We start from the raw sequence: 27,216 nt of genomic DNA, 5'->3' as shown, positions 1-27,216 counted from the left end.
GTGCCTTTTCCTCCAGTGGAGCGCCTTTTGTTACCCCTTTTGCCTTGTGCCTGTTTTTTCCTCCCTAGTGGAGCGCTTTTTGTTCTCCACCTTTTTGATTCCCCCTTTCTCCTCTCAGTGTGAGAGGAGACTGCTGCGGCAATAAAACCTGTTGCCTCTGTGGCCTACCTTATCCTGCGTCTGGGTCCTACCTCCTCGCTTCGTGACAAGTATATTTCTATCTGCCCGCCCCAACTGAAGTTACCTTATTTAGTGTTTAAATGAAACCAAATTGAATGCACTGTGGAACCTCACCTCTGCATTATGTTGCTGGCATTTACTTTCTCACTTAGTATTTTGTTGGAAAAAATACTTCGATGTATACAGAAGGACCGGGAATTTGAATGGAGAGAACGTCAGGACATTTATTACAAGCCTCCAATAACATATGCCCTTTCTGTGTTCTTCCGGAGCAATTCAATGGAGTCCCTTCGAGACATTATATGAATCAATTTCTGATCGTTTTATCCAACAGTCTTTTGCCACAAGTGTTTTATTACATTCGTAGGTGCACTTCATCTGCCTTCATGTAAGGTCAATTGAACTTGGGAAAAAAAAGAGATTTACAGAGCATTACCTAAAAGACTTTTATGAAGTTTTTTTTTTTTTTTTTTTTTTTTTTTTGTGGCACAATAAGTTTCAAGGCTAGTAATCATCCAGAACCTTCCTTTTCTCCTACTAAATAACCTCTAGCATTTTTTGGGGCTATGCCTTTATGCATTGAAAACCCACAGCTTTTGATACAGCAAAGAAAAATATACAGACACAAAAATTATCATAAGCAGCCGAGGAAAGCACCCCGTCTGACATGATTTGGTTCTTATCATCACAAGGATGCTGCAGCTATTTTGCTTCCTCGGCTGCTGTGAATGGCTGAGTGGGCTTGCCAAAGAGTCTTTGGGAGACTGTCAGTTATTGTGGTTGCTCAAAAGGCCCACAGCTTCCCCAACACTTTTCATTTGGTCACCTCATTCACATATTGTGTTTATTTTATTTTAGCAAGCCTGCAAACTACAGTAGCAAGGAACTAATAGTCACCTCAAAAAGTAATTGTCCTAAATAATAAATATGTTCACTCATGTTTTCACACGATGCCTTCAAATGCTTTTAAAAAATTAATCTGTAATTTAAATCCCGACGGCCGCCAGCCCCAAATATGGGTATGAAAGTCAGAATGAAAGCCTCAGCCCATCAACTAGATATGTTGTATTGGCCTATTTAGTTTCATGTACCGTATTTTCCGCACTATAAGGCGCACCTTCAATGAATGACATATTTTAAAACTTTTTCCAAATATAAGGCGCTACAGTAGAGGCTGGGGTTACGTTATGCATCCATTAGATGGTGCTGCGCTAAAGGGAATGTCAACAAAACTAACCCTAACCCTCAGATAGGTCAGTCAAACTTTATTAATAGATTACAAACCAGCTTTCTGACAACTCCAAAATGAATAAACAGCTGTTTTATTATTTTCTCTGAGGTAAAGTATTAGTATTAGCTAGCGATCCAAGATGGCGGGATCTTCTGCGCATGCGCGTCACCGATCGTGCGGGGTCACCGATAGCGTCTTGACAGCGAGACCTGTTGTGGCTCAATATTGATCCATATATATGGCGCACTGATCAGCTTTTGAAAAAAATCGAAGGCTCTTAGGTGCGCCTTATAGTACGGATAATACGGTAGTTACAATGTAAATAGTAAGATCTGGTTAGCAGTATTAGACTAAAACAAGACTTGATTTCCACACAAAACATTTTATCAGGGAATGTGGAGGGTCCAAGGATGAAACCATTTAACTTTGATCAAGATCTGGATAGAAGAGCTAGAGGCATAATTATGGCATCAAACTTCTGTGCTCGCCATGTGATTGTCCATAACACCATTGTCCATGTTGTCCATACGTGCACTTAGCACCAGGTCGTGTCATCCGATTTGCGGCCGTGTATCTGATAATCACCTGGTGGAAGAATAGCATGAATTCAAATTCAAATTTAGAGTGGAAAAGTATGACATCAGAAAAGTACCTAAAATCTGCTTAAGTCCAGTAAAAAAAAAAAAAGCATTTATACTTAAGTACCATTAGGGCAGATGTGGCCAAGTGGCTACGATCGTCGGCGCTGCCATCGTGGGGTTCAATCATTCACCCCTAACATCCCCCGGACACACAGCTGTGGTAGTCTGGAGCATGACACCAATAGCCCGGGCACTTAGGTAGCCCTCTGCTCCATTTTGTGCCAATAGCAGTGTGTATTTGTTGTGTCCACTGCTGTGGAGTGTCAAATACAGAGGTCAAATTTCATGCGTTATAAATATAATTCTTTGACTGCGGAAAGGTTACTATTTTGTTCTCCTTGAACTCATCATATAGTTCTGTCTAAAAATAAGTAAATAAATAAATGTGAAAGGAATGTGCAGCGATCTTTATAGATTAGTTTCTCTGACCTGTCTTTGTTCCATATCTGTGATTCTGGCATTCTAAACGAAACGTTACCTCTCCCTCTCCTGGGGATTTATCAGCAATCTTGTTTCACTTTCAGCATTGAGAGTCTTTGCGGGACTTAGCGTACACTTTCGTGAATGACCTTAAATATCTTTTTCCAACCTCTACACTTGTGAAACAATCTGCATGTAGTGGGCGGGGGCTTTTAAAATAACATCAGCTGCGCACTGAATGAACTCCTTATGCGGCGGTGACTTTGTTTGACCTCCTTCGCGCTCGTCACGCCATGAAATAAATTGGAGCACCTTCATCTCCTCGTCGTCTTCCTTGCCGCCATTAGCATGACGCCTCCCTTTTATTCTCGGGTGAGCTCTCATCCATTTGCCCTTTTTGGTTCGAGATGTTCTAACAACATGCACTTTTCGTTTCTTTGTCACTCGGGCGGTTTCCCACGTTGCTTTTGATCCAGTCATCACTTCAGCGCTCCCGTCTCAGCTTACATGAGACTGGCAAGGCGGATGGCGCCACCCTGATGACATATATTGATTGTGTCCGCCAGCCTCGACTATGGAAATGGCTTGATGACAAGAGTGAGAGTGAATCAAAGCTGCAACACAAGATCAGATCGGTTCTTATCAATGAAACTGCATTTTCCCTTTACAGAAGGAAGGATGGAAAGAACGGCTTGATGTATGGGGGAGGGGGGGCTGCACGATCAGCAGAACATTCCGTGGCTGCCACAGAGTTGCCAGTGCAAATCACTAAAGCTTGATGTAGAGATTTGAGTACAAAAAAAATGAAAAATAAAATCAAATAACTGATAAATTGTACATCTTAAAAGCAGTGAAGCTGCTTGGCCAAAAAAAAAAAAAAAAAAAAAAAAAGTCACTTCTTCTGACTAAGTACATTTTCACATTCAGGGCATATAAGCGCAGTAATTACATACAGATAATCAGACTGGTTTTGAGCATGATTTTCCCATTGTTGAGTGAAAAAGTTACATACCGATGACAGCGACATGGCGCAAAATTGCCCCAATTTGACACTACTGCTCACTGCTTGTGTTGGTGACTGGCTGTGGAGGTTCATATAGTTAGTTTAAAGTTGATTCTCACGCACTTACCGGAGTGTATATATGTGGCAAAAGGGTACTCATGTGCCAAAAAAGTCAAAATTTAGATACTGATATATTCAAATTCTGCACTTAATTCATTAGGCATTATTGTGACCGGTTTTCGGCTTTTTGATGGTTCTGACCAAGTCATTTCAAAATAAGATACTGCCCAGGGGTTTTAAAATGATGTATAATACATGGACATACCTCAAAAACTGACAAAGTTACAGCAGTTTTAATGTTGGAAGGTTGAAATCGCTAGTTTTGAGAAAAAGGGCTTTAAAGTTTTGGTACTTGCATCTTTCGAATGCCCATAGCAACCAGTACCTTAGGAAAAAGGTATGAAGCTGAAATTTTCAGAATTTGTTATAATATCGGTGGAAAGTCAATTCTAATAGCAGGCAAGGTCATCGTCCGAGATTTTAATCCTTTAAATGTTTTGTAATTTTGACTTCTCAAGAGATGAAATTTGAAGATCACGTTCAGCTTACAATTCATCTTCTGAGGCATCAGCTAAAGCTTGGTTATTGTATTGTTGCTCCTTGTGGTATTTTCTTGCTTAAATGAAGTCATATTACCACAGTGAGAAATTTGATTTCATAATTTTGTGTCAATTAAAGGATTATTTTCCATTTGATGCACGCGGAGCACATTGCTCCGCCTCATCACTCTGCGCAGCCGCAGACAGAGAGAGACAGGAGGAGGAGAAAACAGGAGAGGAAAGGACGACACACAAACGCGGTTTGTACAAGATGAGCCTAAAACGCAGTAAAATTTGGAGACATTTTAATTGGTTAAAGTCAGATGTGAGAAGGAGCCGGATCAGCCCGTCCAAGTTGATATGGGTTTTTAAAATAAAGCAAGGTCTTTTATCTTGGACCGGGTGAGTAGCTAATGTCTGTTTTGTTCGCTGCCGCTGTTGCAGTTACATTACTACTCACTCTTTTTGTTATTTGATTGTTATTTTGATTGATGTTGGTTAAGAAAATCATTTTCTTTGCTTGATAATTGTTGCTATTTGCAGTCAATAGAGTTCACCAAGTCCTTTATCAAAATGTATGGTAAATTTGTGGTAAATATTTAAAAGAAAAGCTAAAGTTAAATGAGCCGTTTGAGAGCCAAAAAGAGCCGGCTCTTTTCACTGAGCCGATCCAAATGAACCGGCTCACCGAAAAGAGCCGAAAATCCCATCACTACTCAGAAAGGTCGACTCAAGGCAGAAGCGTGAACCACCACCGTGCTGCCCTCACTGTAAATACAGTCAAGATAAATATCTCAAATTTATGTTTAGAGCACTTTAAAAACAACCAGAGGTGCATACGTTTCCATTCGTAAAGTAAAATCAGACATATTCAAATAAAGATGAATATATTAATAACAAAGACAGTAAATACAACAAAAGACAATAATCTCATGCTGTCATTTTATTGTTACATTTTCGAAGTAGGATGTTGAATCTCTCTCTCTATACCCCCCCACCCCCACCCCTCGCTCACTTGCTGCCTTCTAACTTCATGGAGGATACCCGCTGACGCTGCACAATTAGCAACTTTTTTTTTTTTTTTGCCATACACTGATGGGAGTTCAGCTGTGGCGGCCTTTTAAATAGTGCTAATTCAGAATGCCTAAAACCAATCCAAGGGGTGTGTTCTTGGTGCCATTTTAATCTTTTGGTGAACTGATGCTGAACTCTTTTTATCAGCAAGAGGGGGCAGGCACGATTGCCTGTGAGAGAGGCTGGGGGAGAACACAGAGACACGAGTCTTTCACCGTCTTGCTCATGTTAGACGAATAGTGGAATACAGTATGTTTTTTTTTTGGGGTGCATGCTGAAAATATATAACTGGTCATTTTTTACCATCTGTGCCAGACAACTACCAGCCTCAATGTTCTATCTTCTCTAATCGTTTGTATAACAGAAAGATGCAGCAGAATAACTTGAGCCGCAGCAGACAAACTTGTTACGTACGTCTTGCCTAAAGGCCTTCACTTGGATGTCAAGTGAAAGAAGTTTGTGGATGTCTGCAGTAACCCGAATAATTACAAACACCAGTCTCCCAGAGTGATTAATTATACGTTGCATAAAGGGATTCCTTATTTTTGAGCCCCCCCAAAGACAATAGCCGTTGAAGAGAGAAAGACAAGCAAAACACAATGAGGCTCTTATCAAAGCCTTCTTGACAGATTTGGGCTGTACACAGAGACTTGCCGACTAATATCTTTTACTTGCTGGTCAGCTAGTGCAGGGGGATTTAAAGTGAATCAGTATTTCACTGTGTGGCATAATTAACTGGGAATCCTTGACAATATGTTTCAGCGCAGCACTGTCTTAGTATTAGTATGTTTTATGGCCATCGCTTGACATTTGCTTCACTTTTGTTTATCCCCATGCGTCAGACTGACCCCTGCATCGGCTCTGAGAATGTACAGTACATGTGTGAGGTGGCAGAAAGGGCATTCTCACATTTGGGAATATCTGTTGCAAATTGTGATCATGTAATGGTATGTTGAATACAGTATTTTCTGCACTATAAGGCGCACCGCATTATAAGACGCACCTTCAATGAATGACATTTTAAAACTTTTTCCATATATAAGGCGCTACAGTAGAGGCTGAGGTTACGTTATGCATCCATTAGATGGTGCTGCGCTAAAGGGAACGTCAACAAAACAGTCAGATAGGTCAGTCAAACTTTATTAATAGATTACAAACCAGCTTTCTGACAACTCCATTCACTCCAAAAATGAATAAACGGCTGTTTTAATATTTTCTCTGAGGTAAAGTATTAGTATTAGCTAGCGATCCAAGATGGCGGGATCTTCTGCGCATGCGCGTCACCGATCGTGCAGGGTCGCACTGGATTATAAGGCAGCTTTTGAAAATATTGAAGGCTTTTAGGTGCGCGTTATAGTGCAGAAAATACGGTACATGAAATGTGATAAAGAAACCATGCAAAAATTCTTTCAGATTTTATCCTGTTTGGACCAACATTATAATAAGGGTGCACACGTGTACGGAAAACAGTAATTTGTGCACCAGATTCGATTGCCTCAGTGTGCGTTTGCGTTCCGGTATATTGCAGTGAGTGATGTCTGTGATTGCAGCATGACTGCGGGCAGTAACCTGGCAATAGCCAGACTGATAATTGTGATTCACACAAGGGAGATCTCCACAATATCAATCTGGGGCTGTTCCACAGTGATTTTCCCGGGAAAGACGGGACGTTCTGTGCAATGCTTTGATCTGATTGGACAATGCGACATCTTGTGCATGTGTACTTAATTTTTGTTTGACCAATCACGGCCATGGATGAAAATGTTCGAAATGTTGTTCTCGTCGTAGGAAAAAAAAAGCACAAACATCTTTAGCAGCTAAAAATACACGAAGTGCATCTCGCTGTTCAACATTCAACAAGGAAACAGTGAATAATTCTGCAAGAACTGAATTAATGGCAGCGTCCATTCATCCATATTAGATTTGTTTGTTTCCCATGGGCGGCACGGCAGATGATTGGTTAGTACGTCCGCCTCCCAGTACTGAGGACGCAAGATCGAGTCACAAAATAAAATACAAACACAAAATTGTGTTGAGCACAAAATAAAAAAATAATCAAGTATTGTATAATAAAATAAACTCAGATTTTCAAACGTTTCACCTCCTTCTTGACCCTCTGCTACAACAATGAAATAAATACATTTAAAATGAACCTTGAAAGCTCATGGTTGATATTAATTGACAAAGACGAAGCGAAGGACACTTTTGCTCTAATTTTATAGTAGTTTTGAAGCATTTTCATATTTTATTTTACAAGTATTTCATTATTGAAAATGCTTTTCCAATTTAGTTTTAGTTTGTTAGTTTTTATTAACTGCAATAAAATTGGTTGCTGTGTGCCCTGCGATTGGCTGGCGACCAGTTCAAAGTGTACCCAGCTTACTGCCCGAAGCCAGCTGGGATAGGCTCCAGCACCCCCCGCGACCCTTGTGAGGAGTAAGCGGTTAAGAAAATGGATGGATGGATGATTTTCCCATGCAGCTCAGAATGTTTACCGGTACCTGAAATGTAATCATTTCCAAAAGTACACAAGCCAATAATCAGTAACCGCACACTCTCACAATAGTCAAATGTCATCTGCACCTTTCGAAACAGCTATAATACTGATTTATAATGTTTTGTTCTGTTCTGTTATTGCCCTCCCAACGACAGATCCAAGAAGGCTATCTCTTTTTTTTTTCTTTCTTTTTTTTCATGCATTTGGTGTCTTTGCAGTTGATTAAGGGGCTCTTCATGCTCAGCGTGCCGCAATCATGAGCCACTGTCTGGGTTAAAGTAGCACAGCCTTTAAATATGTTCATCCTCTTTTACTCGCCTGAAGGTATATCATTTTGGAGTGTGCTTAACAAGTGAATACAATGTTTTTTGACACCCTTGTGCTACTTGTCCTCTTCATCGCTGCAGGTTTTTTTTCATGTCGTAAGAAGCTCCAAAAGTGGTGCAAATTGCCTTCTTTGATAAAGATGTCATTCCAACTTCAGAGATGTCATTATTGTCCTCAAAGGAAGAAAAGAAAAGAAGGGCTCTCTCACTACCGGGTTGCTTTTTCTCACATGCTTAAAGTAGCTCTGTAAGATCCTTGAATCAGGCCAAGTTAAAATTGTGTTCGTGTGTCCATCCGTCCATTTTCTGGACCGCTTACTCCTCACAAGGGTCACGGGGGATGCTGGAGCCTATCTCAGATGGCTATGCACACCTAGGGACAATTCGGAGCGCCCAATTAACCTGCCATGCATGTCTTTGGAATGTGGGAGGAGACCGGCGTACCCGGAGAAGACCCACGCAAGCACGGGGAGAACCTGCAAACTCCACCCAGGAAGGCCGGAGCCTGGACTTGAACCCAAGTCCTCAGTAATGGGAGGCGGACTGTCAGAAAAGAACTATCCAACAGGTTTTGTGGTGAAGGATATTTCCATCAATCCATCCATTTTCTTAGCCGCTTTTCCTCGCAAGGGTCACGGGGGTGCTGGAGCCTATCTCAACTGGCTTCGGGGAGAAGGCGGGGTACACCCTGAACCGTTTGCCAGCCAATCCAGGGCACACACAGACGAACATCCAAAGTGGAAAGTGGGAGGAAACCGGAGTACCCGGAGAAAACCCACGCAAGCACGGGGAACATGCAAACTCCACCCAGGAAGGCTGAAGCCCGGACTCGATCTCATGTCCTCTGCACTGGGAGGCGGACGTGCTAAGCTAGGGGTGTCCAAACTTTTTCTCCTGAGGGCCACATACAGAAAAATAGAAAGCTTTGATTAAAAAAAAAAAAGTTATTTATTAACACATTCATTGCCAGACCAGCAAATAATTTGACGTCTTTTTCCGTCAATGGCAGTGAATGAGTTAAACATGGTAAAACTCAATGAAGCAATTATAATTGTTGATATAATGTACAGTTACTTATTGAAAACTGCTAACAGTCACAAGCCAAATAGTGACCCCTGTGTGCCACTATAATAGATATGCCTCTCCACTGAGCAGCAGCTGATCCCAACTTGACATTCTGAACCACAACAAGAACAATCGGTCGTCAACTGACCACACTTAAGAACCATTAATCTAATGTGATGTTTTCACAAATTGGACCTTGACACTAAGCAACAAGTGGATGAAATTATATTTATTTCTGAAACTGAATTATTAGCTGCAAATGTGTGTCTTTGCATAGCTAGAAATGTTTAATCCACCCTCTTTTTTTGATTTTTTTTAAACAGCATTGAAAAATTATTTTTAGTATTTGCCGCGGGCCGTCAAAAAAATGTATGGCAGGCCGCAAATGGCCCCCGGGCCGTAGTTTGGACGCAAATGTGCTAAACAGTGAGCCACCATGCCACCAAGGATATTTCCAAAAATCAAAATAAAAATATCCTTGCTAGAATTCTTTTAATTGAACTACTGCTTAATGAGGTGGTATTTTATCTCAGCTATCCTTTGTATTTAAAAAAAACAAAAAAACTGAAAAAACATTTATTGCACTTTGAGCTTTTGCAGGGATTAGCATCTTTTTTATCTGATAAATGTTTTTTTTTTTTGTCTTTTCATCCCAAGACTCAGCATTAATAGACTTTGTCACATTGTTTCCTACTTTCTCATTAAAAGTTACAGTATTTTGCACTTTGACTCATTCATTCATTTGAACCGTACATTTTATGCTAAATTTACATGCTCCTGGTGGTCCAGCAAAGGCCCCGCCCCACCCCCACCCGAAATGCAACCCACCTTGGGACCCAAGTTATCCTTGTTCTGTTCAGTGCTTGTCAGGGTAGTTCTTCCTCTGTTTCTTTTCTTCCTGTGTATATGCATCCTGTGATATTATTTTTGGAAAATAAAAGATTCCGTGTATATGGCTAATGTAATCAGTGGATTTGCACTATTCCTGATGGTTATTAAAATTAAAAAAAATAATAAAAACATTGATGATACAGTGTAAATATAAACCTTTGAGTCCGTGGTAGGATGTAGCATAATTACATTTCCTGGAATTTATTTTAAAAAGTTTATTTTCCAGTCTCTATTTGTATTTTACTCTTTGTTGTCAGTCTGACTCACCAACAAAAATCAAAAGGTGCTTGGCTCCCCAGAAAATAAAAAAAAAAGAGATGCACACAACATTCCAGAGCCAGAATAGATGCAAGTGGGGTCTTATTCATCTCCACATGATGTAAAAATAATCTTAAAATACAACACAGTAGCACGAAAAGTGGGACAAAAATATGTTTCTTTTTGTGTGGTGAGTTACACCCGGCGATTTAATTGAGACATGACATGTATCAGAGAGGAGGCCACTGTTTGATGAAATAGGAAAGATTTGATAACGTTGGCTTCACCCACTCACACTCCCATTGGCACTGGATTTTATAACACTGGAGATGAATGGTTTCTCAGTCATCCATACTCCATGGCTTTGTGATGCAGCCTGTGATTCAGAAACACAGCCTGGGGAATGTTGGGGAAAATAAAATATCCAGGATAAAACAACACAGTTGGAATTATAAATGTCAAGCAGGGTTGAACTGGTTGCAAAGACTCAGAATAGGAGAAATTATGGATTGAAAAAAGAACATCAATTTGGCTGGTTCTTAGTTGAATCATATGACCATGAATACTGTCAGGAACTATTCGCTTGACAGCTTTATGATTTTTTTTGTTTTGTTTTTTTTCTTCTGCCATTCAGGGCCTTTGTAAGAGTACCGTATTTTCCACATTATAAGGCGTACCTTCAGTGAATGAGAATGACATATTTTAAATATTGTTCTAAAGACAATAAAAATGCTGCACGTAAATTATAACAATGAAGACTCACTAGGAATGTAATGGGGTCAAAAGTAAAATGTTCGTCTTTAACTCTTTTACTGCCACACGTTATCAAAAAAAAGCTTTGATCATTCACATCATTCTTGAAAAAGTTCTATTTCATCAGATTTCGTCATGTTTTATTGTAATTTCATACACCGGCAGTCCATTGAAAAGAGATACAATGCTGCCATCTGCTGACCATAGTTATTGTTTTTGATTCCACAACCTATCGACCAGGCAGCGCTGCACTTAGATGTTGCACTGCCCATTCATGTAAAAAATAAATAAATAAATTTAAAAAAAAACGTAGTTGACGTCATTTAACGTTTATGGCGGCATATATCCTGATTTTATGAATCGTTATTAAACGTTTTTGGCGGTCAAAGAGTTAAAATCTGTAGAATTAAAATAGTTTCTTTATAATGCATCAAGAATGTAAGATTTCCTTTTCAATGATGTATCGTGCTTTTACGAACGAGCACTATCACGCAGGCATATAAAGGTATTTGGTTCAAGTGGGGTTGCCGTAGATAGCGATCCAAGATGGCGGGATCTTCTGCGTATGCGCGTCACCGATCGTGCCGGGTCACCGATAGAGTCTTGACAGCGAGACCTGTTACAGCTCAATATTGATCCATATATAAGGCGCACTGGATTATAAGGCGCATGGTCAGCTTTTGAAAAAATTGAAGGCTCTTAGGTGCGCCTTATAGTGCGGAAAATACGGTAGTTTGACACAAATGGTAGCGTCCCTGAAATGTCACTGACTCCTTCACATTAACTAATTTACTCCCAATAACGTATACATGTTTTTTTAATGTTCTAAGTGTACCAAAGACGTATTTATACATTTTTTTGTTGTTGTTTTTTTTTATGCTAGAGCATACAGAAGGCTTTGATGCAGCCTCTCAACTGCAAAGAACGGTTGCAGAAATAGTAGTTATTACACAAACGGCCAGCAGGTGGCAGCAGAGCAAAGGAGATCAACCAGGGCCATGTAGAAAAAAAGCTCAATTACTTACAATTTTAAATAGATTTGTGAAAACTGATGAAACTTCGCTCTCTTCTAATGCTAATTGCTGCAAAACGGAAACAGATAGAAACATACTTTTTTTTTCCTGATGAAAGAAGAGACTTTAATCTTTCTTTTGATAGGTTCCATGATTTTATAGCAATAGAACACAATATCCTGTGGGCCTTGCAAAATCAGTCAAAATCCAGTAAAACAGCCGGGAGCGAACGGGACTGCTTCTGTGAAAATGGCTGGGAATGATTGAGTTAAGTAATGGAAAAAGCAATGTATAGTGCGACGATTTTTCATTGATTTTCTGCATATGCTTCGTGCCTTTGAATCCCCTGCCAAGGCACTGCGAAGGGAGCACGCTTAATTTATCAGCACTGGGCATTTTGGCCACATGGAAGGCGGTTCTGGACCATTGGACAGACGGCGCCTGTGGTACGAAAGACAGGAAGAGAGTGACGAGCGCTAGAAAGAAATTAAAAGAGACTGAGTAATTTAAAGCCAGAGAAGGAATGAAAGGATTTGAAAACAGTGGAGCTGAAACACCCTCCACTGTTTAATTATCAAGTCCATAACAAGAGAGACCTGAGTGAGAGACAAGTAAAAGAGGGACAGCTCCATGAAAATGCAATTAGCCAAATATCATTTGGCCACAGCTGAGTTTAATGGAGGAGAAGTCCGAAACACATTGACAAGTTCCTTTCAAAGATAAAACTAAACATGGTGTCACAGTTTAGATCTTGTGTGAAGTGGATCAATATGTAATTACCTCTGGGAGGCCTTCTCTTGCCATCTCTTTACTCTCTCTTTAACCCCCTTTCATTTCCAGTAGAAAGGCTCTGCAGTGATAGAGACAACCAGTTTCCAGATCAGGCAGCAACATTTCTATTTAGTCTCTGTGAATTCATTTGAACCTGTCAAAGGGGAATTCATTATGCTGTTTTCTTGTTAAGATCGATTCTATAACAGCTTGCTTGCTGGTGAGGTTAAAAGCAGATGCGAGGAAATACAGTACAGGTCAAAGTGTTGCAAAGGATGGAGGTTGCCTACCATAACTTAAAAAAATAAAATAAATAAAGATTGCCTGTCATGACTGTTAAACGGTAACAATCTTGCGTCCCATTTGACCTTGTGCCCAGCCATCTAATAAGAATTAGACTGCTATAGCTTTGACACGCAGGACAATCCTGCTTAAAAAAAAAAAAAAGTAGTGGATTGTGAACGGCAGAGGTGGGTCGAGTAGCCAAAAATTGTACTCAAGAGTAGTGTTACTTCAAAATAATATTACTCAAGTAAAAGTAAAAAGTAGTAATTAAAAAAATGTACTCAAGTAGAAGTAAAAAAGTAAAAGATAAAAAGATTACTCAAGTACCGAGTAACTGCTTGAACAATGTCTGATATATTTTTTAAAAACAATGTAATCAGACAGACAAAAACATTCATTCTGTTGGGGTGAACCCTCTGTTGACACAAAAAAAAATATCAGGCTATGAGTTTACAGGCGAGTAAGCCATTGAAATCACACATTCAGTTTAATTTGCAAAGTTAAATTAAGTTATCTATATTAGAGTAGGATTTCTGATGATTAACGTATTAAATCTGAGTGTACACCTGAAAATATTGTGGTCACTAAATTTCTGTAAATATCCATCAGCAGAGCAATTAGAAACTTGTACTTTTTAGCCTAAACCTTTTTTGTTGACATATGCTATCATTGCTACATTGAATAAGAATGGCTTAACGTTGATATGTTTTCTTACCAGGTTCTGGCATTACATAGAGTGTTTATCTGTTCCCAAAACTTCTTTAGAGTTAATAATTTGTGACACTTAGTGGCTACCGTCAATTCATGCCTCCATATAACATGTGTCGTGATCTGTTTCGTTTATGGCAACAGTAAACAAATTGTTTGCAAAAGAGTCTATGTGAAAAGGTCCTTTTCAACACTTAAGACAAATACCTGCCTAAATACAGCAAAAAGGGAATTTAGGTCAAACTTACCGCGACATGATAACTCAGGTTCGATGTGGAATTTTTATATGCCAAAATGTCCGTTTGTTTCGGCAGACACATAAGCTTATTATATGAGGCCATGCATGTTCGTCTTCGTCCTCTCCCGTTGCTATGTTCCAAATGCCGCCTGTGGTCATGTGACTGCATTGTTACGTCTGATTGGTAGAATGTTAAGGGAAGGAGTCGTCATGTGATTATTGTTGCTACGTCTGATTGGTGAAACGCAGTCACGTGGCAGAACTGCTGTTGGCTCTCTGGTAAAGATAATGAAAAAAAGGAGAAAAAGTAACGACTTTGGTGTGGCCAAATGTAGCGGAGTAAGAGTAGCGATCCTTCTTCACACATCTACTCAAGTAAAAGTAAAAAGTAATGTGTGGTAAAACTACTCTTAGAAGTACTTTTTTTTTTTTTTTTAACTCTTTGACTGCCAGGCGTTATAAAAACAAAACAAAAAAATCCACAGTGCCAGTCGCTTTTGAGCATTTTAACTCATCTTTCAGGGAAAAAAGAATATTGTTTGCCTTTACTACATATACAATGTGGCTACGAAATGAAAGATAGCATTCCATTCATTGGAATTTTACTAATCATCATGAAACGTCTTTGGCAGTCAAAGAGTTTAAAGTTACTCAAGTACATGTAACGTAGTAAATGTAACTCGTCACTATACCCACCTTTGGTGAACGGGACAGTCACATGTTCAGTTACCATTCAAAATATGAGTTCAATGGGTGCTTGCTCGAACTTAAAACACAGACAAAACACCCAAATTCAATTAGTCGACTTCAAACGCACTCTCCATACAGCAGTCCAGGGGTTACCAGTGTTGCTTCATTTCAAACAACGAACCAGCTTGTGAAACACCGCGGCAGCCCAGACCTGCGCTTAGTGTCCAGAACAAACAGCTGCTGACGTCCGATTGCGTCCTGTCACTGGTGACTGGAGGAGGCATACTTTGTAGTGTGTCCAACATGAGGCAGTCCCCAGTTGAAAATGACTATTCGATAATTAATATTCATCAAAGAAAACATCACTGTCTCCTGTATGACCTCAATATGTGTTTCTTTGGATAGGTTATTCAAAGCACAAGGGTCACTGACCTCTTTGAAGCTGAGGGCTACTTCTTGGCTAATGATTAATGTGAGGGGCTACCAGTTTTGTTACTAACTTCGAAATTACCTTGAATAATATTATTGTTAACTCTTTTACTGCCAAACCTTATCCAAAAAGACAACCCTTAGTGTTCTGGCCAATTTGGAGCATTTTCACTCATCTTTCAAGGCACAGAGAATATTGGGTGTATTTCACAAAGCAGGTTTAGTGAGAAAACTGGGTAAAGAAACCCTGAAAAGTGGGAAACTCGTTTCAGAAAGAGTGGTACCGTATTTTTCTGATTATACGTCGCTCCGTATTATAAGTCGAACCAGCCAAAAAAATGCGTAATTAAGAAGGAAAAAACATATATAAGTCGCACTGGAGTATAAGTCGCATTTTTGGGGGAAATTTATTTGGTAAAATCCAACACCAAAAACACACGTCATCTTGAAAGGCAATTTAAAATAAAATAAAAGAGAGAACAACAGGCTGAATAAGCGTACGGTATACTAACGTTACATGACTGACATGCCTGGTAATGTCAGTAACGACGTAACATATTAAGAGTTTGTAGCGAGCAGTGACGGGAGTCGGAGGCGGAGTGTTGAAGGGCGGAGCCAAAGGCTGGCGTTTTATTGACATCAGCTTCTGAGGTCTTAACAGCAACTCCCCACTCAGCTAGAAGCTAACAGGCTAACTCCCCTTTTCCACATAACAAAACCTTCCCACCCGGAACTCTCCCTTCGTCCCAACGTTCCGTGGGTCAATTATGTTCCCATCACTACAAGTTATTTATATAACTATAGCATAAAGAACATGCTAACAAGTTTACCAAACTATCAGTTTCACTCCAAATCACTAAATCCAATGAAATCTTCATCCTCGGTGTCACTTTTAAACAACTCCCCCTACTCGGGAGGTAGACGATGCTCTTCTACCGGCAATGTTGAACTTATCAACACAGGCCTAGAGCGCCCTCTTGCGGTTTAGTGTGAAAATAACATATGAAATGATATAATAATATGTTAATTTCACACATAAATCGCACCGGAGTATAAATCGCATCCCCGGCCAAACTATGAAAAAAACTGCGATTTATAATCCGAAAAATACGGTAACTGAAACCAGAGGATAAGAGGGAACTCTATCCTGTTTCATAAAAAGAGGTAATTTAAATTCTCGGTCAGTTACCGTAGTAACATGGTCCATGAACCTAACCTGGTCGGTAGCAGGTTTGTCACAATGAACCTCAAGTTTTTCCCTGTACCCGCCTCCTTTCAGCCACACGCGACAATTCATCTCCTCATTTGTTCAGTCCGCTGCGGCGACTTTTTGCGTAAATACGCCTGTAGTCTATAGCGTAAAGTCCACTTTTGTCACAAACATGGCATGTCATTTTGACAGTGAACCTTTTGATGAAGGTTGATTAACCTGCCATACATGTCTTTGGAAAGTGGGAGGAGACCGGAGTACCCGGAGAAGACCCACGCAGGCACGAGCAGAACATTCAAACTCCACCCACGAAGGCCGAAGCCCGGACTCAATCTTGCGTCCTCAGCACTGGGAGGCGGACGCGCTAACCAGTCATCCACCTATACACAATGCAACTGCATAAAAATAGTATGTTACTGCATTGTGTATAATTCGTTTATTAATTTCTTTCATTGTTGAGTCACCTATAAATTTATTTTTGCTCCCTTCGGAGGATTTTCAGTGCTAACTTGCACTGCACATGGAATGAAATGAGCACTGTCTGTAGCTTTCAAACAGGCTCCAATTGAAATGTTTTGACATTTAAGAGGTAGTACTAACCCTGCAACGTTGATGTTTGAGTCACACAAAGATGTGCTTACTTTATATATGAAACAAATGAGAACGTACGAATAAATAAAGTTTTAAAAAAAGCTCCAAATACTGATGAATGCATATATGATAAGATTAATATAATGTTGGATTGTTTTTTTTCCCCTTGGCTAAAGCCTGCAGTTTATTTATTTATTTTTATTTATTTATTTTTATTTATTTTTATTTATTTTTATTTATTTTTATTTATTTTTATTTATTTTTATTATTATTATCATTATCATTATCATTATTATTATTATTATTATAAACTTCCTTATGTTAAATGTTTTAAAGTTTGTTGAATAATGTTTTAAGATTGTTATTGTATGTTCTTTTTTAGTAAATTTTGTAACCTATTTTCATTTTTTTTTTTTCCTCTGAATGTTAACTACTGTTTCTTGATGCTGATGTGTTGTCTTTCCTTGTGTAAAGCACATTGAGTTGCCTTGTGTATGAAATGTGCTATACAAATAAACTTGCCTTGCCTTGCCTTGCCTGGTAATCTGAGCATCCACCAGGAGGTTGGTAAAATTACCCACATTAGTACACACAAATACATACACAAGACAAGCTCAAAGTCTGTATAAAGCAAGTCGCTCTGTCGGTGGACCTCATGAGGACAGTTTGAGCCAGCAGCCCTTTGGGCCCATCCTCCCGCCTTCCATCCAAATCCTCTGAATGATCCAGTGCCCAGACAGTCAACCACTGCCCGGCTGCTTCCCAATCTTTTCAGCCCTTTAGAGACTTTCCTACACAATTGCTGCACTGAAGAAAGGGGGGGGGAAAAAGAGAGAAAGAAAATGGAAAATACACACCAATTGTGTCCATTTAGAGAGTGCGACATGATGCGTTAAATGAATCATTGACGTTTGATCAGCAGGTGAGAGTATTGTTATCGTGTGAAAAACAATCTTTCCTTTTGTTTGTATTGGCGAGTGGTTGAAAATGTTTCACTGCGCATGCCGTCTTTGAGCGGTAGCTGGTGTTTAGCTTTGATAAAAACGTTTAAGGCCGCAAGGGTGCTGACACATTCTCAGAAAAAAAAAAAAAAAAAAAAAAGACGTCTCTGTCTGATTTCAGATTGGGACTGAAATATCAAAGAGAGCTGCTAACTGGATTGATTTGTACACGCTCCCATTTCTATTTTTTGAATATTCTTTAATTATCTTGACTGTTTAAATAGAGGGCAAATGGTTCCTCCAGTGGCTTGCAAATCCATTATTGCCTGCCTAATTGGCTTGGCAAGCCTCGCCCCCTCTTCCCCTTGCTTGTTCGCTCAAAGATTAAAATCCGGTGATTCTTTAATTTGCAAATGGAAGACAGTGCAATCTAAGTAATGAGCCTTAACAAAAAAGTATCTACAGTCGTTGGAATGCACGGGAAGTGTGAGTTTTGAAAGATGCTTCTCTGCATGTTTAGGCATCTGATATGCAGGGGAGAGTGCCTGTCAGCTGCGGCATGTTTTTGAGAAAACAGCCTGTCAGCTTGCATAGATCCACCTTGCAAGCTCACATCCAACCTGTTGTTGTTGTTTTTACCCCGGAGGGCTCCCATGAAAAGGCAGCTGGTGGTGCTCAGTTCAGATTTAGTGGACGCTCTTCAGAAGCAGAAGTAGCGCGTTGCACTTTGTGAATGGATTGAGCGAGACTGTGCTGATGAGGTATCTCGCGGGTGCATCCAACCCCAGACTCTATTCCTGCTTCCTCCTCTTTGTTGAATCTTAAGGATAATGTGCACTCATGCAGTCATTCATATTGAACACAGCTATATGCAATTAGCCCGGGCATCCTTTTATAACGATCATCTTTCAGCTAATGAGAAAATAGCCCTGAAAGCCCCCAGCTTTCATTTACTCAGCTAATGTTTGGCAGACGGAAATATTGATAGATAGGTGAGTTAAACTTCTCGCGTCGTGCCCTGAGGTGCACTGATAACCTTAAGAGCCTTCTTGCTCAGCAACTGCAGTGTAAATGAGTGCGCTTGACTCGGCCACGGTTGGTCGCCTTTGTTCTTCCGTGCGGGGAGCTCCATAAGTCAATCCCATCCACTCTCCGATACGACCAGGATGCACTTATCGCATTATCAGCAGCTTGTTTCGTCGAAGCTCCCCGGTTAAGTTTGCGTGTCCCCGATTCGACGTTTTGCACACGAGCCAAGCCGTCGGGGGGAAACAAAAGGGAAGGGCTGCCGGCGCAACCTGTCGCCCTTCTTCCGCCATCAATCATTCGCCGTCTGGGAAGACTGCACGTTGGCTCCGTTGCAGAGGCCAGCTGCGAAACTCTGCATCAACCTGAGCTGTGATGGATGTATTTGCAGGCGTCAGCAGGTACAATCAAGTCAGTGGAACAGAAGCGGAATAACAGGAATGAAATGTTAAATATATTATTTTTGATGGAGAGAAAAGATTCGCTGATGCGACTTTTGCCCTGCCAGTATGGTGGTGCATGAGACTAGCGCCAAAAATTCTGTGTTCAAATCTTGACGTGGACAATTCTGTGTTGAGTGGTCCCTGTGGTTAACGTGGGTTTTCTCTGGGTACTCTGCTTTTAATCTGTATTGAATTTATCTCCCTGTGGTTAACGTGGGTTTTCTCTGGGTACTCTGCTTTTAATCTGTGTTGAGTTTATCTCCCTGTGGTTAACGTGAGTTTTCTCTGGGTACTCTGGTTTTAATATGTGTTGAGTTTATCTCCCTGTGATTAACGTGAGTTTTCTCTGGGTACTCTGGTTTTAATATGTGTTGAGTTTATCTTCCTGTGATTAACGTGGGTTTTCTCTGGGTACTCTGGTTTCAATCTGTGTTGAGTTTATCTCCCTGTGGTTAATGTGGGTTTTCTCCGGGTACTCTGGTTTTAATATGTGTTGAGTTTATCTCCCTGTGGTTAACGTGGGTTTTCTCTGGGTACTCTGGTTTTAATCTGTGTTGAGTTTATCTCCCTGTGGTTAATGTGGGTTTTCTCCGGGTACTCTGGTTTTAATCTGTGTTGAGTTTATCTCCCTGTGGTTAATGTGGGTTTTCTCTGGGTACTCTGGTTTTAATCTGTGTTGAGTTTATCTCCCTGTGGTTAATGTCGGTTTTCTCTGGGTACTCTGGTTTTAATCCCCATAACAAAATCATATATGCTCAGTTAATTGCTGTCTTGACCATAGGTATAATTTGAGAATGTTTGTATTTCTGCCACTTACTGGTGAACAGATCATGCTGCATCTCACATCTTACACAAGTCACTCACTCAAACTCACCTGACTTTAAACAAATGGACATTTGCCACAAGCGCCATCACACATTTTGGATAACTTTCAACAGTCGAATTTTGACTAGTAGTGTGCTGAAAAGTGCATATAGGTTCATTTCAAGGTCAAGTATCAAGATCAACTAGGGGCTGGACAAAATAAGGATATTGCTATATACAGTCAAACCTCGGTTTTCGAACATATTCCGTTCCAGAAGGCTGTTCTAAAAGCGATTTGTTCGAAATCCGAAACAATTTTCCCATTATAATTAATGTAAATAATTTTAATCCATTCCAAGTCTAAAAAAAACTTTTTCCAATTTTTTTTTTTTTTTTTACTATTTTACACCATAAACTGCACTGTATACTATTTACCATAAATAAGTGATAGACATATTAATCTACCCCCTTCTTCAGCTAAATAGATTTTGTGATGTATCAGAAAATTGTATCTCCAAAACCACCATACCTTCATACCGTATTTGCGCTATTTTGATCTGCGCTTTATTGTTGTCTAAATATCCAACTATCGTGTTGTGAGATACTCATTCCATGCTGCATTCTGTCGTTCTTTATTTTCCTCCTGTTTTCACAGTCACAATGTGAACGGGAATGCCATTTGTTTCTTTTCATTTATGCAAACCACATTCACAGGGAGACAATGAGCAGATATTTGCTAGCAGGCATTCTGTGAACGTCACACATTATTACAGTTAGTGTTTATTTGTACATGCTAAATATAGCCGTCAAAATTAAATGCAGCTAAAGTGCACGTGTGAAAATGTGAGCGGCAAAGATCTAAACCAATTTCTAGCATGATTACTGGACTAACACCCGCATGGCACAACAGACCACTTCCACTTTCCCATCCCATCCATCCTCACTTGTCTCATTACCTCTCATGCATTTCTAGGCCCAGTGATTGTTTATGTCGAGTAATTTTTGCTTGATAACAAGTGTTTCCAATTTGTCACCATATCTAGTTGACATTATTTTGTCACACTGTCAGTGCTTTCTCTTTCCATATGACTGTCAGTTGAACGTGTTCCGACCTCCTAGATTGGTCGCAGACCTGATGGAATCTGCCACAAATGGTTTGCTGTGCCAGATAGCCAAATGTTTACATGTAGATCATAATAATACAGTCTTTATCTCCCAGAACATTCAAACTTCAATATAGCTTCAATGCAAATAAATAGAATCAAATTTTGGATTGGATACTCACATTCTACATAGCGACTGTCAATGCAAATACTATAGATTGCCTCTAGCAAACATGGGGAAATTGTAATTTTGAAGCCCAATACCCAAATGTCAATATTTTGGTTTTCAAAATCCAGGTTGAACCTGAAGAAGTTTGTGGAGTTTGCAAGTACTCAACGTGCTTGTGTGACCTTTGTCGGGTACTCGGGCTTCCTCCCAGATTCCAAACACAAGATTTGCTTGGAGTTGTATCGCGCTGTGCTGTGATGTGTTTCCTCAAATTGGATGTGGAGTTTTTAGCCAGCGCAAAGTTTGCAACGCACTGAGAGGTTTTTGTAATCTTGACTGGACAAAAATGTGAAGTATTGGCTGCATTTCCAATGAGCAAATACACCTGTTGTGGAGGTCCTCCTGCTTCTTCCATTGTTTACTTCGCTCACACATGTTGGTACACGTGACCCAGCGTTGCTTCTGCCACTGAGAAAACTTGACATGCGCTGTGACGTCACTCCCAAATGTAAGAGAAATATTTTCTCCTCGAAATTATCTTCGAAATGGACAACGAAATTCTGCATTCTACATACATTATGAGGTAATAAAAACTAGTAACGTACAGCCACTTAGAAAAGTAATTTTAGTCAGATTACTGGTTTGTAAAAATAAACGCGTTAGATTGCTTGTTATTGAAAGAAAGTAATCAGATTAAAATAACACATTAATTAGTACCGTGTTATTTTAATCAACACTGGTAGTTGTGGTGATGATAGCAGTAGTAGTTTTAGTAATAGTAGTTGTTATTGTAGAAGTATCCAAAAAAAATCTACAGCCTGAAATGTCTTAGAATTTATAGGAAAATTACATAAACATTTGGAGTGAGAAAATGTGACACTATGCATGTTTGTCACTTACTGACTGTACTGGATTAAGTAGTCAAGTCAAGTCAACTTTATTTATATAGCGCTTTCAAACAGCCATAGCTGTCACAAAGCGCTTTACAGAAACACAACAAAACTAACATAACATAAAAGACTCGTGTCTAATCAATACCATGGGCAAAGTTGTGTTAGTTTTGAAGTCATTAGCATATCAAATTATTTGAAGAAACAACTATAATTTAGCCACAATGTTTTCCATTACATAATAGACCCTATGCAAGTAATTTAATCTCTTCCCGACAAACTAAATAAAGAATTATAGTTCCATAACATTTGTAAAAATAAAACAGCAAGTGGTGTCCATGCAAAAGATAATTTAGTTAAATTTAGCGTGAACCTTCATTTGCTTTAATGGCTTAGCCCCACCCCTAATTATCATACGATGCTTTGTGCAGTTGATTTATGATAATAGTGTAGGAGTTTGCATTTTATTAAGTCATGCTGCTGCATGCAAACACACAGTGTATCTGTATCTGTTGTGCCGATTGATACTGGGGCTCGAACCCCGCTGCGTCACGTTCTTTGATGTGGTATTTCAGACAGAATTGCCACGATTCGGGCCTGCCGGTTTCCATGGGATAGTCCACTCTTAATACGATTACAGTGCTTAAGACTTTAAGATAAATCCATGCATCTACATGGCTAATTTCTAAGAGGTGGCATACATGCCACATCCGCTTATTGCCATTCTTCACATGCTAAAAAAAAAATAAAATAAAAAATAAAAGCCGGAAGAGTTGACTTATTGCCACACAATACCGACTAAGTGGGAAATCTCTTGGACATGGCCGGCCCACCATATGCTTGCTTTAATTTGATTTTCCTCTACGGTTCTTGTTAAGTGCTTTAACATTTCTTGTTCTGCACTGAAAAGGGTAACAGGGTAACACTGGCACCATGGGACAAATAAGCCGCACTTTGGTCGTGCTTCTCAGCATTGCGGCTGAGTATTTGATGCAAAAATGGATTAAGCATAATCCTTCCGAAAATGTGTTTCTTTCAAAGCATATCTCTTGTAAGTGTGTGTTACTATAGCCCTAATCCGTGAATTTGCTATCATCCTTGTCAAGAAAAGTGGTACACAAATGGTTGTTTTCTTGACCCGAAGATGGCTCACCCCTTTGATGTCTAATCAGATGTTAGTGTAACGGAGGCTAGCGAATAGTGTGTGAGTATGTTAGTGAACCTCACCAGCCTGGCATCCCAAGCTTTTAGCTTAGCGGATAGCATACTGAACTGGCAACGAAGGAGGACGATGGTAGCCCAGGTAGGGGTGGCTAAACTGTTTAGTACACCACCGTTAACTCATGTAGCGTAGTTCATGTAGCGCATGTTGCATTATGAACAGTGTTGTCACAGTTACTTGAAAAAGTCATGTGATTACCGATTACTCCTCAAAAAAGTAATCTAGTTACCTTCCTGATTACTTTCCTGTCAAAGTAACTAAGTTACTCAATTTAGTACCAATTTCCGCCCTTTGCTGCCTCAACATAAGAATGACAACTGGTTACAAGTGCTTAAAGCACATAAAGCACATTTACTTAGCAAATACAACGAAAGCACATACCTTCAGAAGTCGGTGGCAAATTGCATGAGTCAACAAAGTACATTATTTTCTCCGGTGTGGTTGATCCTTGTGTTGTGGGGTGGGGGGTGATCGCCAATGATACGGTAGCAGCCAGTTTGCGTCATCATGCTTTGTTCATCGCAGGAAAGTGTATTGTTAAAAATGTTTTCCCTCCACGATCGTTTAGGCTTTTGTCATTTTTCCCGCAACCGGCAACTCTCCTGCGAGCGTTATTTTGCCGTGAGTATCGCTGACTGGTTAATCACAAGAGCGAGAAAATGCCGTGATTGCTCGTAGACATTACGAGCGGGTATGAAATACACAAATGTGCATGTTTACGCTACTGTGCGACAGCAACCCACACGCCGTCTCGTTGAGAGCTTAGCGTTAGCTTAGCGGCCGGTTAGCATCACAAACTTACGCGAACTAGATGGCGAATTACCAGTCACGGTAAAATAAACACCGCGGATTGTTTATCATGACCAAACAATACGCGACCGCTTCAGTATTAACACAAACACCGTCTGTTTTATTCATTGCTTCGAGTTGTATCGCGCTGTGCTGTGATAATCGTTTCCTCAAGGTCCTCCTTACGTTGTGACAAGGTCGGTAGTGTCGATTGTTTTGGCTCGACTCGTCGTTAGAGCTCAAACACGTTGGTACACGTGATCCGGCTTTGCGTCTTTCGCTGAGAAAACGTAACATGCGATGCGACGTCACTCCCAAATATAAGAGAAACACTTTCTCCTCGAAATTATCTTCGAAATTAAATTCTGCATTCTACATATATTACAAGGTAATAAAAAAATAGTAACGTACAGCTACTTAGGAAAGTAACTTTAATCAGATTACTGGTTTGGAAAAATGAACGTGTTAGTAATCCGATTAAAATAACGCGTTGCTTAGTAACGCTATGCAGAGTGATGGGAACTAAAATCGTGTTATGAGAAGGTCTGCAGATTGTTGCACATGGCAATGAGCTGCATACAAAATTGCACTTAATAGACTTTACAAGCATCAACACACACACAAAAGTAAACATTCAGTTGGTTATAGTTAGTTCTTACCCCAAGTTGAGTTCAACGACGGTAACCTTCACATTACTTCACTAACCATCGTAATTGTCTTAATTGAATGATGAACATTTAGATCATATTCACCTCTTGTTGGGACATCAAGCTCACATTGACCGGGCGATTCGGGGTATATACGATCTGTCTGTTTAAGGCGCAATTGCAGTGACAGATATCTGATACAAATCTGATTTTTATCCACATTTTTGAAGAGGCCTTATTCCGACCCAATGACATCCACATTTACACATTGCGCCACTTGAGAGCAGAAAATTGGAATTGTGTCACTTGAACTGTATCGTGTAAATCCAGCCTAAGAGAGTTATCACTAATAAAATTGGCATTTTAGCTGACACAACAAAATGGAAAAGTGGAATGTAAAGTGAATAACAATGTGAATTATTGACGACCTTGTGAGCATTTAGGTTTTACTACACAATAGACAATAACCGAGACTACAACTGTTCTACTGTAATAAACACTCTAAAAACATTTGGGTCAATTAAAAAATAACCCAACTACGGGTCAAAAATGGACGATCTTCTACCTGGGTCAGATTGACCCAACTTTGAGTCAAGAAAAAGGTCTTTTAGTGTAAAACAACTAGGGCTGGGCAATATATCGAAAAAAAATATCGATATCGCGATGTTGGCGCATACAATATGCATATCAAAAAGACATGCAATCATTTTCATATGGAATTTTTTTGCTTTTACCTGAATTTGACCAGTCAGAAACAAACTTAAACATGCATCACCACCCAATAGTTGAACATCATTGAGGGTAATTACAATTAATTAACTAAGAACACATTGAACTTGCTTATTTTACCACACAAAAATTTTTTATTCTTTCATTTGATAATAAAAATATTGTTTCTTTTGGTAAATGTTGAATATCGCAATAATATCGATATCGTGATATTCAACAACTATCTTGCATATCGCATGTTTTTCCAATATCGTGCAGCCCTAAAAATAACTCATAAATATTGGTCAGATCCTTTACTTGGGTGAAAAAAATTGGGTCATTTTAGATAAAACAACCCGGAAAGTTGGGTCAAATTGACCCATAAAGTGGATCGGTCCAATTTTGATCCATCATTGGGTTAATTGGATGTGATCATGTATTCTGAATGATTTTAGAGAATACGATTGACACATCTAATGATGTATATTTTTAATCAATAGTGTAATGTGAACCGAACTGAATTGATTCTTTGAGAGGTGAAAAATATTTTTATATGATTGCAAGCAACAAATTATATATCAAGCAAACCTTTTGTGCTTTCCAACTTATTAGAATGTTCAAATAGAAGAGTCATCCTTGCAAGTCTGCTTGTTTATTTGTATGACTTTCATTTTGTATGTTGAAAAATGGTAAAATAAAAAGTTACAAAAAAATAAAATAAAAATACAAGAGTCATCCCTGCAACTGCAGACAACCATTCGTTGCTGTGAATTGCTCACTACAACATTGATAATAATAATAATAATAATAATGATAATAATAATAATAATAATAATAATAATAATAATAATAATAATAATAATAATATATGAAGTTGGGTGAATGCGTATGTACATCTGAGAATTTAAGGAAAAGGCCAAAAAATGAGTTTTGCACCTTCAACCTCTTTGCTGTGATCTGCCACTGTGCTATTGACAAACATAATGTACAGTATTATGGTCTATGAGATGAAGAGCATCCTTGACCTCTACAAGCTGCGGATGCGGTTTAAGCTTAAAAAGAAAACATTGCATTAAATCAAGCCAATTTTAACACAAAAAGGCCTGTCTCTCTTTTTTTTTTTTTTTTTTTTTTCCTCGTCACTGTGTCGCCCCCTATGGGTCGTCTTTTCGACGCCCCCTCCTTTAACTTTCTCCCTCCCATCCCCAACATCTCGTCACCTCCTCCAACGTACCCCCCTTATAGACTATTGCATTAAATCGCTTTTCATTCCCTTACCATGGCAGCCGTGCGAATTGGAGGATTTATACGCCTTTTGGTGCAGCCACGCGACGGTAATCGTTCCATATGAAGCGTTTGGCGCTTTAGATGTCGATGAGGACCTCCAGTTAATTGCGCCAACCAACTAATCGACCAACATCAAGTTCCACTAGTTGCAACGTTGCCGAGGAGCCGAAAAGCTTACGTGCTGCCGCCGCTGGAGGAAAGAGGATTTGTGTATTCTTGCATGGACACATGCTAGTGAATTAAACGCCTTATGCTTGGCGTGAGGGGGGGGGGGGGGGAGTGCACACCAAGACACGGGCTGGTGCACGCCGCAG

At 39.6% G+C, this 27,216-nt stretch overlaps 1 long non-coding RNA gene across 3 annotated transcripts; it reads right to left on the bottom strand.

The window, feature by feature from the left end:
* Window positions 1-437: 437 nt before the first annotated feature.
* On the bottom strand, window positions 438-14,776 carry LOC144014919 (uncharacterized). Of its 3 annotated transcripts, none has more exons than XR_013282641.1 (5): window positions 14,650-14,776; window positions 13,964-14,229; window positions 12,732-12,801; window positions 2,117-3,086; window positions 438-1,996 (listed from the first exon to the last, which is right to left on the bottom strand). It is a non-coding gene; the product is annotated as an uncharacterized LOC144014919 (long non-coding RNA). The 3 variants fall into 3 exon arrangements; XR_013282642.1 differs by having other exon boundaries at window positions 2,117-2,305; XR_013282640.1 differs by lacking the exons at window positions 438-1,996; window positions 2,117-3,086 and adding an exon at window positions 12,029-12,392.
* Window positions 14,777-27,216: the final 12,440 nt, after the last annotated feature.

The sequence above is a fragment of the Festucalex cinctus genome, chromosome 2, assembly GCF_051991245.1.
Source record: "Festucalex cinctus isolate MCC-2025b chromosome 2, RoL_Fcin_1.0, whole genome shotgun sequence".
Classification (NCBI taxonomy): Eukaryota; Metazoa; Chordata; class Actinopteri; order Syngnathiformes; family Syngnathidae; genus Festucalex; species Festucalex cinctus.
Note: the sequence above shows the minus strand (reverse complement) of the source record. Positions and strands in the feature narration are given on the sequence as shown.